Source organism: Mobula birostris, chromosome 1 (assembly GCF_030028105.1).
Source record: "Mobula birostris isolate sMobBir1 chromosome 1, sMobBir1.hap1, whole genome shotgun sequence".
NCBI lineage: Eukaryota > Metazoa > Chordata > Chondrichthyes > Myliobatiformes > Myliobatidae > Mobula > Mobula birostris.
The window spans coordinates 189,800,757-189,817,888 of NC_092370.1; positions in this window are offsets into that span (position 1 = coordinate 189,800,757).

A 17,132-nucleotide genomic window follows, 5' to 3' on the forward strand; every position below is an offset into this window, starting at 1 on the left:
GTTGGAGCTGTACTTAGCCACACAGTCATAGATGTAAAGTGGGTAGAGCTGGTGGCTATATACACATCCCTGTAGTGTTCCTGTGCTGATGGAGATTGTGGAGGAGATGCTTTTGCCAATCCGAAGTAAATGGGGTCACAAGTGAGGACGTCCAGGATCCAGTTGAACAAGAGAATATTGAGGCCCAGGTCTTGGAGTTTACTGATTAGTTTTGAGGGGATAGTGGTGTTAAATACTGAGCTGTAATCAATAAAGTGCATCCTGATGTATGCAGATTTGCTGTCCAGGTGTATGAAGCGCCAATGAGATGGTATCCGCTGTAGATCTGAGGCTTAGGTAGGCAAATTGGAGCAGATCCAAGTCGCCACTCAGACAGGAGCTGATATGCTTCAACACCAGCCTCTCAAAACACTTCATCACTGTGGATGTAAGTGCGGCTGGGCAATACTCATTGAGGCAGGTTACCATGCACCAGTACAATTGAAGCCTGCTTGTAGAAATGAATACCACACAATGCGGGAGAGAGAGGTTGAAGATATCTGTGAACACACCAGCCAGTTTGTCAGCACAGGTCTTCAGTACTCGGCCAGGTACTCCGTCCGGACTGAATGCTTCCCTTGGATTCAATGTCTTGAAAGCTGCCCACACATCATCTCCAGATACAGAGACCAAAGGATCATCAGGAGATATGGGGCCGTGTGATGGTTCCTCCCTGTTCTGGTGATTCAAAGCCAGCAGAGAAGGCATTGAGCTCATCTGGAAGCAAAGCTCTGCCGTCCCCTATATTGCAAGATTTAACTTTGTAAGAGGTTTTGGCATTCAAACCCTGCCATAGCTGTCGAACACCCCTCGTTGATTCCAGTCTTGTCTGGAATTCCACTTTGCTTGAAAGATGGCTTTCCAGAGATCATACCTGCACCTCTTATAGCATTCTTGATCTTCAGACTTGAATGCCTCTGATCTGGTTCTCAGCAAATTCCAGATTTCATGCTTTATCCAGGGCTTCTGATTGGGGTAAACCCTGAATGATTTAATGGGGACACACTTATCTACAGTTGTATTAATAAAGTCTGTTACGACCCTGGTGTAGTCATTCTGATCCTCAGATGAGCTCTTGTACGCAGCCCAGTCCACTGATTCAAGGCAATTTTGTAAATGTTCCTCAGCCTCCCTCAACCACCTCTTGGTTGTCTTGATCTCTGGAGCCTTGTTTTTAGGCACACACAGGTAGTCATTGTCATGGCTATCCCTCGAGGTCAAGGGTGATAGTCTTCATTCCAAACAGAGCGAGGATGCCTGTGCGTGTATTTGTTTAACGTGTACTTGATGTTGCATTCCAAGAAGCACACAATACTTCACAAATCAACCAACTGATTCCAATGGCATGGAAACCACGACGATTGGGGCCGTTGGATTTGTTGCAGCCTTCATCCGCCTTCACGGGCTTTGAGTTTGAAGTAACTTCGTCTGCCTGTTCCACCCTTCAGGTCTTTGTCAGGGACCTCACCCTCGACCTTACCACCACGGGTAACCCTACCAGGAGCATAGCTCCGGACAGCATCGCTGTTGAGCTCTCAGGACCACACAAGCTTCTCCACCGTGACAAGGTGCCAATCCATGGAGAAGGCACAGATAGTAGGAGTACAGCCAGATGGTCCAATTTGCCAAAATGTGTCCTCGGAAAGGAACGATAGGCATTCCGTATCGTAGTGCAGCAGTGCAACAGGTTATGTGCTGGTGATAATTGGGTAGCGATTTCTTCAAACAGGCCTGGTAAAGTTGCCAGCCATAATTTGAAATGCATTGGGAAGGGCTGTTTCTTGGCTGCAAATGACATTGTGCAGTTTCAGGTGGCTTGCTTTTAATTGGCCACTGATGGTACATAAATGAGGTCAGGATCAGATGAGAACTCCCGAGGCAAATAAAATGGTCTACATTTAATCATCAGGTTTTCTAAGTCAGGGCAACAAGAGGTTGACATAACCCCAATGTCCACACACCAACAAGAATTGACTAAAAAGCACATGCCACCATCTTTTTTCTTACCAGAGTTCATGGTTTGATCCACACTGTAATTGTAAACCTTTTCTGGTTGGGTATTCTGTCAGGTGTATTCACTGGTAACCAATTCTCAATGCATCAAACAACTGAGATCAGCCTCCTCTGCTTCTGATACAGCAGCCTTGCCCTGAGATCATCAATATTATTTTCCAGTGACTGCACGTTTGCCAGCAAGATGCTGTGTGGAGGAGGCCTCATCCCTTTGTACTTCAGCCTGGTTTGACTTCCACCTCTCCTGCTGCATTTTGGGCCATTGCATTGGCCCTTAAAGGCACCGCACTTAACTGCTCCACATCTAACCGTCCATCGGGAGATCTGATGATCGTTGATGTAATTTTTAATCCATTGTTAAGAGGAAATTTACTGTACATGCTGCAGATTGCAGCGGAAGTAACCCAAAAGAAGTATATTTAAACATAGAAACATAGAAACATAGAAAATTTAAGTAGAAAATTTAAGAGGAAAACTGGTACAATTTCCTGCAGCCCACAGACAGTCACCAATGTACACCAGCACCATTTTGAAGGAAGACTAAGTGAAAGACTAATCATCATTGTCTACCCCATTACTGCTCCTTTACATTCATTTTTGCCTGCCTTACTACTGCTTACTGTGACTGCAACTATGCCAATAGGAAGATGCTGTTTCAAAGTCAGCTGGCTCATAGTTGCACATGGCCGTATTCACTATTGGCTACAGACAAACTTCGCAAATTTTTAAATAACCTTCAGTGGTGATAGGTGCCAATGAATATCTGCAACTTAAGAGGCACAATTAGTGCTGATCAGCTTTAACTCATGTGAGCTATCATCAGCTGGTTCCAATCACCCTCAAAAATAGGAAGAATGCAAAACAGAAAAGACTGTTCAATAACTCTGTCGTGAGTAATGCAATTTTAAATTGTAATTGTGCAAAGTTTTCAAAAGTTTTGTATAGTCACAAACCATCCATTTGCTTCTTGAAGAGACAAATATTTTGTGCATGTGATATTCAGCAATGGCATGTTTCACAGTGTTATGTACCAGTAGCAATAGATATGAAATTGAGTCAGGTTTTTATAAATAAACAACAAAATTTATTAACCTCTACTCAGAAACATAGAAAAGTAAACAAACGACTAACTTAAATGGAAGTTAACAGTGTTATGTGTCTATAGTTATCAAACAGTCGAACCTAAAGACAATTCTTAACAGATCTTACTTAAGCACAGTCTTAAGGTGGTAGTTTAATAAGTCCATATGATTCATAAATTAAGTGAGAGGAGAGACTTCCCGAACCAGCGAGCGATTCCTGAAGCATAGACGAAACTGCGGACGCAGATTCCAGCCGAGAAATGCCTTATCCGAAGAGATCACGAAGAGTGTGATTTCTCAAAGTAACTGACCTTTCGCCGGAGGTGGTCACCACACACCCGAGACCATGCAGGGGTTACCCAAAAGTGTGTGCCACAATTCACATCAACCTCTTCAAGACACACAGAACGCTGTTGATTTCTACCTAATTCTTTGGGTTAGGACGAAGCTGATAATTCTTCACTCTCTCGCTCCTTCTACGATTGCGTAACCACCAACTGTGACTCCCAACAAAGCAACTATGCAACAAACTGTGGTTTTCCCTTTTATACCGGTTGGAACATGCCATCACGTGACATCACATCACCCCACTATCACGAGACAATTACATCATGCACATCAGGAGATAATTACATCATGCTCACGGGACAGGTAACGACAGGAGTTAAGGAGTCATCCATTGTCCCATGATGCAGGACAACACCAGTGAACGTGGAGAAGCTTTGTTCAGCAAGTTGAACTTGAGAGAATTAGTCTTACAGCCGTCAGGTTTTGCAGGCAGGCATCTCCCAGTCTCCACCCAGCTGACAGGACTCACCTCCCAATCGTATCCAACTCATTACCTGCAGCCTATTTAAACCCACTCCTCATCCACAGTCCTTGTTCACCCATCAAACCAGTCAGCCTCAATCAGTTGCACCAAGTCTTCCTTCTGACCCCTAGTGACAAGTTATTTTTGGAGTCTGTTAGTAAAGTTATTATTCATCACTGAACCACCTTGGCTGCTCTGCTTTTGGGTCAAGCCTCCTCTACATCTCCTGACAGGATGGATGAACTAGTGATTGATCCAGCAGAGTTTGCTCACCTAAAGAAAGCCATCTGTCGACAACAACACATGATCCACAGGCAGCAGGAGACCATTGACCATCTGGTCGCCCTCTCAACTAACTCTCTGCCTTGATACAGCAACCCCACACCAATCAACCTACTCCCTCAGAGCCCTGGATTCCAGTGCCCATACGCTTTGATGAGTTCCCAAACTGATGCCATATCTTCCTGTCCCAATGTGTCTTGCACTTTGAGCTCCAGCCATCTCTGTATTTTACAGACCAAGCCAAGATCGCCTTTGTCATCTCTCCCTTGACTGGGTGAGCTGTGACCTGGCCCGCCACTAATTGGGATAATAAGGCCGCTGTTTGCAGCAGATATGAGGATTTCACTGCTGAGATGTGCTGGGTTTTCAACCATCCGGGATTTGGAAGGGAGGTGGTGGATCAGATACTTCGCCTGCGTCCAGGGTCATGCTCACTGCTGGAGTGGACCGTGGAATTCAGGACCCTTGTGACAGGGTGTGGCTGGAATTCAGGACCCTTGTGACAGGGTGTGGCTGGAATTCAGGACCCTTGTGACAGGGTGTGGCTGGAATTCAGAAGAGCTGCTGGACCATTAACCATCACAGCCTCTTGGAGCACTTGAAAGACAAGCTGTTTACCTGGGAGATGCCCACCTTCCTTGAAAGTCTCAGCACCCTGGTTCTGTGCCTTGGCAAACTTCTTATGAAATGACCCTCCAGGTGACCAGCCTGAACCAGGTTCATTCCCTGAACCATTTCAGGACCCTCATCAGCAACACCTCCAGAGCCCACTGAGTTAGGGAGAGCCGTCTTAATCCCCCAAGAGCGTGAGCATCGGTGGTGAAACAACTTGTGCACTTATTGTGGAGCAGCCAATCATCAAATGTCCACTACACCTGGGAAGCGCCACCACCAGGTAGAGGGTGGAGCCCCCTCTCTCATACCTTCCCCCCACCCCTCATCCCTGCACCATAACCTGACTCACTCTCTCTGTCCTCCTCCTCACTCTGACTGCTCTAGGCTCTCATGGACTCTGGAACAGCAGGCAACTTTCTGGACCGGACTCTACGTGTGCAGCTTGGACTCCCAGCTGAGCTTATCTCTCACCCTTCACAATGGCCCATCATGGCCGTTAACGGGTGTCACTTGGAGTCTGGGATAGTCAGAGTGCACACGTGGCCTCTGCACATGAGCATCGCAGAACACTGCCAGTCCATCGATTACATCCTCATCAACTCACCCAACACCCCTCTCATCTTGGCTTAGCATTCACAGCCCTCAGTTCACCTGGTCATCAGGTTTACTGGTGTGTTAGGGAACCAACCTGCCGGACCACCCGCCTGCAACCTCAGCTGACTTCACCCTATGAACCCATGGAGATGGAGGGAAGCCTCAACCTCACCAAACTTGCACAGGAATACCACAGCTTCAGTAAAAGGGAAGTCAGCACACAGCCTACTCGCAGACCACACAACTGCGCAATTGACCTCCTCCAGGCACCACCCCTCCCTGAGGTAATCTGTTCTCCCTCTCCACTCCTGAGACCCAAGCCATGAATGAGTAGATCTCCAAAGAACGACAGCACGGCTTCGTACAGTCATTCCAGTCCCCAGCTGGTGCAGGATTCTTCTTTGTCAAAAAGAAAGATGGGGTCTCCATCACTGCATTGACTACTGTGCACTCAACAAAATCACGATTAAGAACCACTAACCTCTTCCTTTGATGGGTAGCACAGTTGAAACAGAGCACTGGGGCCCAGGTTTTCACCAAACTGTTTCTATGGAGTTGTACAACCTGATCCACATCGGCCAGAGGGATGAGTGGAAGACAGCTTTCACAATACCCACTGGCCACTACGAATATTTTTGATGCTTTTTGAACTTTCCAACATTCCAGCCATTTTCCAAGCTTTCTTTCACAAGATCATCACACAGGTATGTGTTCTTCTACCTCAATAACATCTTCATCTTCTCCAGGAACCCCCAAAACCATGTCTGTCACATCCATTCAGTCCTTCAGTGTCTCCTCAAAAACCAACAGTACTGCAACTTAGAGAAATGCCAGTTCCACGCCCCAGTCATTTCCTTCCTGGGTTACGTCCTTTCACCCCAAGGCAAAACCATGGACCAGAGAAAGTGTGTGTTGTCATTAAATGGCCGAACTGCACTCCCTCAAGCAGCTTCAATGCTTCTTGGGCTTCAACAAATTTTGTCACCCTTTCATCAGGAACTCGGCCAAATTGCTGTTCCTTTCACCTCCCTGACCAAGTCACCTGCCTCACAGAAAACATTTTCTGTAGCTGCGGGACATGCTTTTGAGGAGCTGAAGAGATGCAGCTCCGATGGATCTGACGTGGGTGCCAGGGCCATGCTCTCCCAGTAAGGATCGGATGGGAAGACACACCCTTATTCCTTCTTCTTGTGCAAGCTCAACTCTATACAGTGCCATTATGGAGTGGGAGACTGGGAGCTTCTCACCATTTAATGGGCCTCAGAGGAATGGAGACATTGGCTGGTGGGAAACACTGGGCCCATCCTGATCTGGGCTGGGCACCAGAACCACATATCCTTACAACAGACCCACCAACTCAATCCGCACCCTCAGTTCGCTACACCCTCTTCTTTGAGCAATTCAACTCATTCTCCTACCGACCCAGCTCCAAGAGCACTATGGTGGACGTGCCGTTACAACATTTCAACCCAGCTGAAACAGGGATCGACGCTCGGCCCATCATTCCATCCTCTCAGATCCTTACCCTGATCGTTTGGAACCTTGAGAACCAGATCTTCCAGGCCCTACAGCGGAAGCCTGCTCCAGACGACACTCTTGACAACCGCATGTACTTGCTGCAGCCGTGCACTCCGAGGCACCTCAGAGGGCCCACTCCTCACCCCTCCACGGTCATCCAGGCTCATGAAGGATTCTGCAACGCCAGTTCCGGTGGCCCATAGTGATTGCAGATGTACATCAATTCGTTGCTGCCTGATGTCAATGTGCCTAGTCCAATTCCTCCAACCAGCATCCCTCTGGGCACCTGGACGCTTGTTGTCCCACCTCATGGATTTCATTATAGGTTTGCAACCTTCCAGTGGGGCCACGGTGATGATGATATTGGGGGACTACTTCTCCAAGGCGGCCTAAACTTCCTTCAGCCGTTGAGATGATGGACCTGATTCTCCAACATGTAGTTCACCTCCATTGCTTCCCTCAAGACATTGTGTCAAACCATGGCCCACAATTTGTCTCCTGCCTCTGGCAAGCCTTCTATTCCCTCCACTGCACCTCATCAGAAAGGGCCAATTAGCAAGTGGAGAATTTTCTGCAATGCTCCCCTTCCTCTACCTTTCCACATGGAAACAGTATCTGTTCTGGGTGGAACTGTCCCACAATCTACACACCTCCTATGCCACTGGTATGTCACCCTTTGGAGTACTTCATGGCTACCCACAAATTGTTTCCCACAGAGGACCCAACGGTGGTGGTCCCACCTACCAGGGCCCTGGTTTTGTGCTGCAAGAATGCTTGGAAGAAGACATGGAGGACCACACTAGCTGCCAACTGTGCCTACTGCAGGCGGTGCCCAGCTAGATTACTCTGGCCTGGGAACTGTGTCTGCCTGTCCACCTTAGATTTGCCCCTCTGCACTGACTCCCACAACTCTAGTCCTGGTTCATGGGTCAATTCAAGATTTGCCATTGCGTTAATCCAATCATTTACCATCTCCAGCTGCCATCATCCCTCAGTATCACATCTACCTTCCACGTGTCCTGCTTCAAGCCCATTGTCCATGGACCACTTAACTCATCTGAGCCTGCACCTCTGAAACTTAGGATGGTTGAAGGTGGTCTGGTGTACACAGTTCACCAGCTGATTAATTCATGTCTTCATGGGTAGGATGTGCAGTACCTGGTCAACTAGGGAGGATACAGACCAGAGGGGAGGTCTTGGGTGCCATCCACTTTCACCTTCATTGGTTATCGAGGAGTTCCACAGGACTCACCCAGATTGTCCTGGGCCATCAACTGCTGGCCACAGGAGGGGGTAATCCTGTCAGGCATGCACAGGTAGGCATCTCCCAGCTTCCAACCAGCTAACAGAAGTCACCTGCCACTCATGTCCTGCAGCCTATTTAAACCCAACTCTTATCTACTGCCCTTATTCTCACATTGAGCCAGCCAGCCTCAACCTATTGCTTCTAGCCTTCAGGTACCTCATTGCCTGGGGTGTTTAGTAACTGCTCGCTCTCATTTTGTGACTCCCCCATGGTTTATTATTTTCACAATCTATTATTAAGGTTACTGTTCATTGCTGAATCATCTCTGCTGCTCTGCTTTTGAGTTAAGCCTCCTCTACATTGCCTGACAACAGAAGCTCTTTCTATTGATTGTGTTCATTATGTTAAACATATTAACTATTCCCCTTATATTTCCACTAAAACTATTGTCGGATATCTTAGTCAGAAAATAAAATTACTGGGAAGATCCAGAGTTGAGGAATTTCAGTGCAAGGTTAGAGTGGGGAAACTGGAACTATTCTTCACGGTGCAGAGAAGGTCGAAAAAAAGATTTGCGGCAGAAGGCAGTATTATGAAGGTTCCAGGTAAGGTGAGTGGAGAAAAGCTATTTCCATTAGCAGATGGTTCAAGGTCTAAAGGGGTACAGATTGTAAACAATAGGCAAAAAGAAGATACAAGGGGAGGAATGGAAAGCTTTATAATCAAGAGTGCAATGATTGGAATTGAGCAGCAAGGCTGATAGAATCAAAGATTGAGAGCTTTAAAAATGGATTTGGCAAGGCTTAGAGGTAAATTATATAATAACAGTATAAGAGCATAGAAATTAGAGCATGCGAGGTCATACAACTATAGCACAATCCACCAATGAATAAGATCATGCATAATCTAGCATTGGCTTCAGATTAACTTTCTTAATTATTCCCTGTAATTCTTGACCAATCCAGCTGTCTTGGAGGTGACCTATTTATTTGTTTTTAATTATTTAGAGACACATCATGGAACAAGCCCTTCCCGTCCACCAAGCCACACCGCCCAGCAACTGATTTAACTATCGCCTAATCACAGGACAATTTATAGTGACCAATTAACCTACTAACCAGTATATCTTTGAACTGTAGGAGGAAACCGGAGCACCTGGAACAGACCCACATGCGCACAGGTAGAACGTACAAAGTTTCTTACAGAGGTTGCTGGAGTTGAACTCAGAACTCCAATACCCTGAGCTGTAATAGAGTCACACTAACCGCTATGATACTGTGGCACCCCAGTACAGGACAGAAGCCCTGGTTTAAGGCAGAAGTAAGCCTGGCAGATGGTTGTGAACTTCGGAATTCTCTACCCCAGAGACCTGTGAATACAGAGTTATCGAGAATATTTGAGCCAAAGCGGATGTACTTTTTGGATGGTAAATTGGTGACTCAAGCTAAGTAGCCTCAAAGCTTCAAGGTCTTCATGTTAAAGATCATTCCTGATGCAACAAAGCATGCAACAGGCAGAGAAAACACCATCCCTGCATCCACTTTGTGATGCCCTAAAAGAATTCTGTATGTTTCTGTAGAGCAATCTGGAAGACCGTGTAAGGAATCTGGAGCAGCAGCTGGATGACCTTCGACTCGTAAGGGAGAATGAAGCAGTCATAGATGAGAGCTACAGGGAGGTGGTCACACCTAGGCTGCCAGAAACAGGTCGTTGGGTGACAGTCGGGGGGGGGGGGGAAGCGAAGGTGAGTAGGCAGGTAGTGCAGAGCACCCCTATAGCCATTCCCCTGAGTAATAAGTTTACCGTCCTGGATACTGTTGGCGGGGATGACCGACCAGGTGTGAGCCACGGTAGCAGGGCCTCCGGCACTGAGTCTGACCCTGTGGTGCAGAAGGGTGGGGCGGAGAAGAGGAGAGCTGTCGTCATTGGAGACTCTATAGTCAGGGGAGCAGACTGGAGATTTTGTGGACGTGAGAAGGACACCCGTATGGTTTGTTGCCTCCCGGGTGCCAGGGTCCAGGATGTCTCTGACCAGGTGCGCGACATCCTGGTACGAGAGGGAAAGCAACCAGAAGTCGTGATACATGTTGGGACCAACGACATAGGCAGGAAAAGGGATGAGGTCCTGAAGTATGAGTTTCGGGAACTAGGCAGAAGGCTGAAGAACAGGACCTCAAGGGTGGCATTCTCAGGATTGCTGCCAGTGCTACGTGACAGTGATGGTAAAAATTGGAGGAGATGGCAGTTGAATGCGTGGCTGAGGAGTTGGTGCAGGGAGCAGGGGTTTAGATTTTTGGATCATTGGGATCTCTTCTGGGGAAGGTGGGACCTGTACAGATTGGATGGGTTGCACCTGAACTCAAGGGGGAGCAATATCCTTGCAGGTAGGTTTGCTAGCATGGTTCGAGAGGGTTTAAACTAATTTGCAAGGGGGATGGGACCCGGAGCGATAGAGCAGTAAAAGAAATGCATGGAGGAAAGCCAGATTCTAACATATGGAGAGGCTTTAAGGAAAGAGAAGCAGAATAAAGGGTGTAAACATAGTAAGGTAGAAGGGCTAAAGTGCGTGTACTTCAGTGCAAGAAGCATCAGGAACAAAGGTGATGAACTGAGAGCTTGGATACATACATGGAATTATGATGTAGTGGCCATTATAGAGACTTGGCTGGCACCAGGGCAGGAATGGATTCTCAATATTCTTGGATTTCAGTGCTTTAAAAGGGATAGAGAGGGGGGATAAATGAAGGAGGGGTGGCATTACTGGTCAGGGATACTATTACAGCTACAGAAAGGGTGGGTAATGTAGCAGGATCCTCTTTTGAGTCAGTATGGTTGGAAGTCAGGAACAGGAAGGGAGCAGTTACTCTATTGGGAGTATGCTATAGGCCCCCTGATAGCAGCAAAGATTCCAAGGAGCAGATTGGGAGGCAGAATTTGGAAAGGAACAAAAATAACAGGGTTGTTATCATGGGTGACTTTAACTTCCGTAATATTGATTGGCACCTGATTAGTTCCAAGGGTTTAGACGGGGCAGAGTTTGTTAAGTGTGTCCAGGACGGATTCCTGTCACAGTATGTTGACAGGCCAACTAGGGGGAATGCCATACTAGACCTAGTATTAGGTAATGAACCAGGTCAGGTCACAGATTTCTCAGTGGGTGAGCATCTGGGGGACAGTGACCACCGCTCCCTGGCCTTTAGCATTATCATGGAAAAGGATAGAATCAGAGAGGACAGGAAAATTTTTAAATGGGGAAGGGCAAATTATGAGGCTATAAGGCTAGAACTTACGGGTGTGAATTGGGATGATGTTTTTGCAGGGAAATATACTAATGACACGTGGTCAATGTTTAGAGATCTCTTGCAGGATGTTAGGGATAAATTTGTCCCAGTGAGGAAGATAAAGAATGGTAGGGTGAAGGAACCATGGGTGACAAGTGAGGTGGAAAATCTAGTCAGGTAGAAGAAGGCAGCACACATGAGGTTTAGGAAGCAAGGAACAGATGGGTCTATTGAGGAATATAGGGTAGCAAGAAAGGAGCTTAAGAAGGGGCCGAGAAGAGCAAGAAGGGGGCATGAGAAGTCCTTGGCGGTTAGGGTAAAGGAAAACCTTCTTCAATTATGTGAAGAAGAAAAGGATGACAGGAATGAAGGTAGGACTGATTAGAGATAAAGGTGGGAAGATGTGCCTGAGGGCTGTGGAAGTGAGCGAGGTCCTCAATGAATACTTCTCTTCAGTATTCACCAATCAGAGGGAACTTGATGACGGTGATGACAATATGAATGAGGTTGATGTTCTGGAGCATGTTGATATTAAGGGAGAGGAGGTGTTGGAGTTACTAAAATACATTAGGACGGATAAGTCCCTGGGGCCTGAAGGAATATTCCTCAGGCTGCTCCATGAGGCAAGAGAAGAGATTGCTGAGCCTCTGGCTAGGAACTTTATGTCCTCGTTGTCTACGGGAATCATACCGGAGGATTGAAGGGAGGTGAATGTTGTCCCCTTGTTCAAAAAAGTTAGTAGGGATAGTCCGGGTAATTATAGACCAGTGAGCCTTATGTCTGTGGTGGGAAAGCTGTTGGAAAAGATTCTTAGAGATAAGATCTCTGGGCATTTAGAGAATCATGGTCTGATCAGGGACAGTCAGCATGGCTTTGTGAAGGGCAGATCATGTCTAACAAGCCTGTTGAAGTAGTTTGAGGAGGTGACCAGGCATATAGATGAGGGTAGTGCAGTGGATGTGATCTATATGGATTTTAGTAAGGCATTTGATAAGGTTCCACTTGGTAGGCTTATTCAGAAAGTCAGAAGGCATGGAATCCAGGGAAGTTTGGCCAGGTGGATTCAGAATTGGCTTGCCTGCAGAAGGTAGAGGGTCATAGTAGAGGGAGTACATTCGGATTGGTGCGTTGTGACTAGTGCTGTCCCACAAGGATGGGTTCTGGGACCTCTACTTTTCGTGATTTTTATTAACGACCTGGATGTTGGGGTAGAAGGGTGGGTTGGCAAGTTTGCAGATGACACAAAGATTGGTGGTGGTGTGGATAGTGTAGAGGATTGCCGAAGATTGCAGAGAGACATTGATAGGATGCAGAAGTGGGCTGAGAAGTGGCAGATGGCATTCAACCCGGAGAAGTGAGGTGGTACACTTTGGAAGGACAAACTCCAAGGCAGAGTACAAAGTAAATGGCAGGATACTTGATAGTGTGGAGGAGCAGAGGGATCTGGGGATACCTGTCCATAGATCCCTGAAAGTTGCCTCACAGGTAGATAGGGTAGTTAAGAAAGCTTATGAAGTGTTAGCTTTCATAAGTCGAGGGATAGAGTTTAAGAGTCGCGATGTAATGATGCAGCTCTATCAAACTCTGGTTAGGCCACACTTGGAGTACTGTGTCCAGTTCTGGTCACCTCACTATAGGAAGGATGTGGAAGCATTGGAAAGGGTACAGAGGAGATTTACCAGGATGCTGTCTGGTTTAGAGAGTATGCATTATGATCAGAGATTAAGGGAGCTAGGGCTTTACTCTTTGGAGAGAAGGAGGATGAGAGGAGACATGATAGAGGTATACAGGATATTAAGAGGAATAGATAGAGTGGATAGCCAGCGCCTCTTCCCCAGGGCACCACTGCTCAATACAAGAGGATATGACTTTAAGGTAAGGGGTGGGAAGTTCAAGGGGGACATTAGAGGAAGGCTTTTTACTCAGAGAGTGGTTGGTGCATGGAATGCACTGCCTGAGTCAGTGGTGGAGGCAGATACACTAATGAAATTTAAGAGACTACTAGACAGGTATATGGAGGAATTTAAGTTGGGGTGGGTTATATGGGAGGCAGGGTTTGAGGGTCGGCACAACAATGTGGGCCGAAGGGCCTGTACTGTGCTGTACTATTCTATTTTCTATGTTCTATGTTTCAATGGAATTTTTGTTTCACATTTTTCTAAACTCAGGTAACCAGAGGCTCAGTCTGGTCTAATGTTCCCTCACGGAAATCACATTTCCTGTGAATTTCCTGATGGTAGGATGATAATTACCTTTTCAAGCTGATTTATGGATGGGTTTATAATAGGCTTTTAGTTAGCTTTGACATTTTGGAAGTGAAGTTAACACTGTTCAGGCAGCAGCAGTTTCTTCTGAATAAAATTTCATAACAGTGTTCAACCCAGAGATAATGTTTCCATTGCTTGACTTGGAAGGTGAAGTAATTTTGACTGAAAGGCCTATTTCCTTCTTCATTCCATTTTAACTTTCTATATTCAAGGAATATTTGTATTTTCTTGCACATCAAGGTAATATGATTGAGAGCATTTTATTGCAATTTTCTGTTGACCATATTGACAACACCATGTCTCTGGAGAGGATTAATATTGTGGTGAAAAATATATTCTCTATATTTTGCTTCAGTAAATGGAAATAGTTCATCAGTTCATAATGAAGAACAATTTTTATCTTGTGCGGATTTTTTTCCCATAAGCTGTGCCTAAATTTGTTCTGTGTGTATTTCACATTGCATTTGCATTCAGAGCAAGTGTAATTAACAATTTTAAATCAAGATTGTAGTACATTGGAAATTTCTGACTTGGTTGTTCTTGTTATCACTATTGTATTATTATTATTATTAATATATGGCAACAATGTAATTTAGTATAATGGAATTTCTTTGGTGTTATTTTATTTACCCTATGATTGTGTTGAATCTACAGTGAAACGATCGTATAAAGACCATACTGCAGATGCTTTTTACAGTGTTAATTTCAATCAATTGGTGCCAATGTCCAAGCCTGATAATGACCTGATAACATCACCAAAAAATTCTGAAAAGATGCTATCATCTTTTTCCTCTACTCCACCTGTATTTCCAACACCAAATCTCAAGACAGCAAAACTCCCAAACTTCAGTACATGATCTTAACTTTCTGTTCAATATTGTTTCATATCTCTTTATTCCATGGATTCTGCTTTGTAGCATGTATTGCAGACCCTTCAGATACATCCATGCTGCAGCATTCATGTTACAGAAAGATGGTTCCGACTTGGTAAGGAAACTAAAATAGTGGTCTCAGCCAAATGTGATTTTAGGAAGACAAGCTGGGCAGTTACTATGGAGATCATTTCATTCTCATCACTGTAATCTGTAAGACCAAAAGATATAGGAGCGGATTAGGCCATTGGCCCATCAAGTCTGCTCCACCATTTCATCATGGCTGATCCACTTCCCCTATAGCCCCAATCTCTTGCCTCTCCCGTATCCCTTCATGCCCCGACTAAACCAGAACCTATCAACCACTGCCTTAAATATACCAAATGGCTAGGCTGCCACAGCTGTGTTTGGCAATGAATTCCACAGACTCACCACTTCCTTGCTGAAGAAATTCCACCTCATCTCCATTCCAGAAGGATGTCCCTCTATTCTGAGACAGTGTCCTCTCGTTTTAGGTTCCCCCACTGTAGGAAACATGCTATTCAAATCCACTCTATCAAGGCCTTTCAAGATTGAAAAGGTTTCAATGAGATCACCCCTTATTCTTCTGAATTCCAGTGAATATAAGCCCAGAGCCATCAAAACCTCCTCATATGAGAAGCCTTACAATTCTGAAATAATTTTCATGAACTTCCTTTGAACCCTCTCCAATGTCAGCACATCCTTCTTAGATAAGGGGCACAAAACTGCTCATAATATACCAAGTGAGGCTGCGCTAGGGCTTTATAAAGCCTCAACATTACATCCTTCCTTTTATATTCTAGTCCTCTCGAAATGAATGCTAACATCACATTTGATTTTCTCAACACCAACCTAACCTGCAAATTAATCTTCAGGGAATCTTACACAAAGTCCCTTTGCACCTCAGATTTTTGAATTTTCTCTCCATTTAGAAAATAGTCTACCCTTTTACCTCTTCTACCAAAGTGCATGACCATAAACTTCCCAACACTGTATTCCACCTGCCACTTCTTTGCCCATTCTCCTAATCTAAGTCTTCCTTTAACCTTTCTACTTCCTCAAAACTGCCTGCCCCTGCACCTTCCTTTGTATTGTCCACAAACTTTGCCACAAAGCCATCAATTCCATCATCTACGTCATTCACATATGATGTAAAAAGAAGCAATCCCAATACAGACCATTGCGAAACACCACTAGTCACCAGCAGCGAATCAGAAAAGGCTCCCTTTATTTCACTCTTTGCTTCCTGCTAGTCAGCCAATCTTTTATCCATGCTAGTATCTTTCCTGTAATACCATGGGCTCTTATCTTGTTAAGCAGCCTCATGTGGGCACCTTGTCAAAGGCCTTCTGAATATCCAAGTACAGAGCATCCACCGATTCGCCTTTGTCTATCCCGCTTGTTAATTCTTCAAAGAATTCTAACAGATTTGTCAGGCAAATCCATTAAGGAAACCATGCCTCCAAGTATCCCGAAGACACATCCTTAACAATCAACAACATCCTTCCAACCACTGAGGTCAGACTAACTGGCCTATAATTTCCTTTCTTCTGCCTCTCTCCCTTCCTGAAGAATGGAGTGATATTTGCAATTTTCCATTCCTCAGGAACCATGCCAGAATCAATTGATTCTTGAAGGATCATTACTAGTGTCTCCACGATCTCTTTAGCCACCTCTGTCAGAAATCTGGAACCCAGAACCCAATGATACATCACATTGGATATGATTCCATGTTAGCTAGTTTTGAAGGGTTACCAGGCATTCTTTTGGATCTGTTTTGAAAATATTCTGTTGTTATTTAAATATTCAGACTATATATCAGCAACTTTGAAAATAAGTGCAGGAATAGCTCATTCAGCTCTTCTGACCTGCTCTGTTATTCAATACTAGTTGATTTACTATTTCAGAGCAATATTCCCACTCTCTCCCTGTTCCTATTGATGCCTATTGTATCTTGAAATCCATCCACTCCTTCGTAAACATAATCAGAGACTCAACCTCCATGCTCTTCTGTGGGTACTTTCCAGTCCAGGCCATTAATTAATTCCCTCTGACTCCATCCTATATATTTTAATTTGGCACACTAATCTCATATTTTTTGCCACACATAAAACAAAAAAATACAGTGAAAACTGTCATTATTTTCCATCAAATCAAATCAGCGAGGATTGTGCTGGGCAGCCTGCAAGAGTCAGCACACTTCCAGTGCCAGCGTAGTATGCCCAGAACTCACTAAACCTAACCATAATTCTCCGGACTGTGGGTGGAAACCAGACCACCTGCTGGAAACTCATGGGGTCACGGGGAGAATCAAAACCCAATCTTACAGCTGACTGTGTGAACTGTTATGCTACCATGCCACCCTTCTGTAGAAATTTATCAACGGACTTCTGAAAATTCAAGTACAATACATCCACTGGCTTTTCCTTGCCTATTCTCTGGTGGCATAGTGGCATCAGCGCCGGACTTCGGGATGAAAGGTCCCGAGTTT